The sequence below is a fragment of the Echinops telfairi genome, unplaced genomic scaffold, assembly GCF_000313985.2.
Source record: "Echinops telfairi isolate 266 unplaced genomic scaffold, ASM31398v2 ScPeMD7_2186;HRSCAF=2738, whole genome shotgun sequence".
In the NCBI taxonomy this organism is placed as follows: domain Eukaryota; kingdom Metazoa; phylum Chordata; class Mammalia; order Afrosoricida; family Tenrecidae; genus Echinops; species Echinops telfairi.
This window is the reverse complement of record NW_022106084.1, coordinates 4,828,115-4,831,405: the sequence shown is the minus strand read 5'-3', so window position 1 is coordinate 4,831,405 and position 3,291 is coordinate 4,828,115. Positions and strand designations below refer to the sequence as shown.

General features: G+C 41.5%; 1 pseudogene; it reads left to right on the top strand.

Annotated features, from left to right (window-relative positions):
- The window catches only part of LOC101656721, a 2,793-nt pseudogene extending 582 nt beyond the window's left edge, over window positions 1–2,211 (top strand).
- The last annotated feature ends 1,080 nt before the right edge of the window (window positions 2,212–3,291 follow it).

Here is a 3,291-nt window from a genome sequence, read left to right as displayed (position 1 = left end):
TTTCTTTCTACTTGAGCCCTTGGTATCAACTCCTCTTTTTTCCATCCCTTCCCCATCCCCCCACCCTCTGGAACCCTTCATAAATTATAAATTATTATTATTTTCATATTTTACACCATCTCCTGTCTCCCTTCACCCAGGTATCTGTTGTTCATTCCCCGGGTGGGTGGGGGGGTGGGGGGGGGCGGATTAATACGCCAATCGTTTGTGTAGTAAAATAAAGGTAAACATTTTTTTTCTATTTTTTCGCTGTCAATCAAGATCCGCATGAAATCAGGAATTAGATCTTGTTCCATGTCTTCTGCTGTATTCAGCTTGAATTTCTGGCAGTTCCCTTATTATGTGATGGTGGAACCATTTATGGAATATCTTAATTAAAAGTTACTTTGGGGTGGTACGCTAATACTGTTAGATCATTTCTGCATTCTATTGGATCACTTTTCTTTGGACCTCTTTCAGTTGGTTATCTAAGTAGTTGTTTTCCAAATTTCTTGTTTTTAGTGAATGACAATTTTTAGTTTGCTGAAACAGCTCAATAGCGTATATGTGTTTGCCTGTGTAGACTAGAGAAACAAATCCAGAGATACTCATGAAGGGAGAGGAGGTAGAGTGGGGGGGAGTTCCCAGGGCCCTCCTTATGAGAAGGCCCCACCCACAAGGAGGCACCATCAGTCTGTGGCCTGATTGACAAACTGAACTCTACCCCTACACTTTTATATATCCTTAAGTTGACAGGAAAGTATGTAACTACCACAGTATACCTTCAATTTCTGGGGCACACATTTTCACCAATCCCTTTGCGTCATCTTGAACTTGTTCTTTCAATACTTTAAATGGTCGAACTTTGATATATTACTTTCGTTATAAACACTGTGTATTCCTCTCTTCTGTTTTTTTATATACTCCCTGAATCTTTCAATATTTTGTACATAGAATCCCTTAATATTTCAACTCAGGGCATGAAGTTCTTTCAGCTTGAGAGATTCCTAGTATGAGCTTTCTTTTTCTGTTTTGTTTTTATAAACTTTACCTCCTTGCAAACTTCATTATATTATTTCATTTTATTTTCTGGAGCTCCTTATTTCATCATAGTACCTACTTATTTTAGTTAATTTATGTGAAAGAGTAAGTTAGTATTTTCTCTTTACATTCATTTGGTGGTTAATCTCTTTTTAGTAACCTTAACTTCCTTCATGTACAGTATTTTTTATATCATCAAGAAGTTATGAGCTGTAGCATATTACTATTTAAAGATTTTCTGCTAAATTGTTTTAAAATGGAGTAAATCAACCAAAGTGTATTGAAAATGCTGTAATCTTATTGCAAATACTGGAGTGGATGTCAACACAATTAGGATATTTGGTTCCAAGGTAAGAATTGATTCTATAGCCAAGTTTGCAAAAAACATAGAACATGCAGAAAAGGGAAAAAAAATGAATGAGAAAGTTAAACTGATTCTTAAACATGGAATCGATTGCTTTCTTGAGAAGCAGTTCATTTATAACTATCCGAAACAGCTTCTTGGTGCTGTTCGTGCCATGGCTATTGTGCATGCAGACATGCAGATTTTGCGGGGGTGGAATGCCTAGCAATTGTGGCAGGTGGTGAAATTGCTTCTACTTTTGATCACCTAAAATTAGTGTAGCTTAAAAGTCACAGACTTATTGAGGAAGTCATGATCAGAGAAGACAAACTCATTGACCTTTCTGGGGGAGCCCGTGGTGAGGTTACATCATCGTTCTCTGGCATCCTTGCCATTCCAAATATCTTGGATAAAGTGGAATGACCTCTGCAGGATGCTTTTGATATTCTTGGCCCAAACTGTGAAGGACTCCAGGGAAGTCTGTGAAGGAGGTTGTTTGGGGATGCTCATGTGGTCCGAGAACTTGCCTATGGAAGATCTGACCAATACGCTGTTGTAGTAGAGTCTTCTACTGAATTACTGATAACGTAGCTAACCATGATAGCTTACACTGCAGGCTATGCCTTGCACATCTGTTGTCAAACTCCTTTGTGCCCACAGAGAAGGCCAGAGATGGCTGGATTAGATAGGAAATAAGGTATTGTTGGAGAAATAATAGGTATACAGAAAGCTTCCAAGTGAAGCAACAAGTTCTTTGGAGTGCAGAAGCAGCAGAGGTGATTTCAGGCATGCATAACATTATCAAAGCAGCGTCAGTGGAACTTGTCCCTGATCACCATGCCTGTTAATAAATACTCCCATATGCTGTGGAGTTCTGGCCCAAAGATTGTAGGGGAGAAAAAGTAATCTCTTGTCATCACATCTTTAAGTTTGGACACTTAGCTGACCTTATATGTTCACCTGGGTCTAATTTATTTGACATTTCATCTTCTATAAAAAGACTTAGTTGACCTAAAAGTTCATTTCTTATACAGTGCATTAAATGAAAACTTGGGGAAAAAACAAAAACAGAAACGAACCAAACAAACAAACAAACAAACCCACTTCTGCCAGCTGCTTTGTACAAATGTTGGAGAAGAGATCACTTCCGCTTCTTCCCAGGATACCAGACAGTGGTGGATGCTGGACCTGGTAGCCACGCAGCGCAGCATCAAGAGACAGCTTGCAGCATTGGAGAAAGGTGGCTTCCAAGAAAACCGTCATGCAGGACTCCCTCAGCTCAACGAGAGACTGTCTCAGTTGGATGCTGATAGAGATGCCAGAAAGAAAAAGGAGAAAACTTGAGATCATTTTAAACTTCTCCTTTACTTCAGGAAAAACCTATCAAGCCCTATTGAAGGAGCAAAACTTGAGAGTGGTCAAGTGAACCAATTACCCAACAGCCTGTGTCAGAAGCCCCTCCAGGACCCACGGCCCCTTCTGTGCTGTCTCTGGCTTCCCCTCCCCATACACCTGTGTCAGCTGTGGTGCCTGGTATTGCACCATGTGTGTCTGGGTACCCAACAGGCCAGCGGGTGCATGAAGTGGACTCTGTAGGGCTGGTCTCCAAAGACTTTCACCCTGACTTCAGAGAGGGCATCCTTTAATGTTACCCTGGACCAAGATCACAAAACTTGTATCTCACCCACCAGCCTACACCCCAGAGACTGCTCCCCAGAGAAGTGGGCAGAGCCCTTGGAGGGCTGGGGTAATAGAAGGTCTCATGCAAGGAGGAGCTGCCGTGATTTGTGGGTGAATATTTTGGTGATGTGCTGTGTCATGTGGCTCACCGACTTACTGTTGCGTCGTTTCCTCAGATCCCTCAATCCTGCCTGGCACTGAGGTGCTCATCTCTCACCTGGCCTCACATCCTTGACCACAGAGTTCTT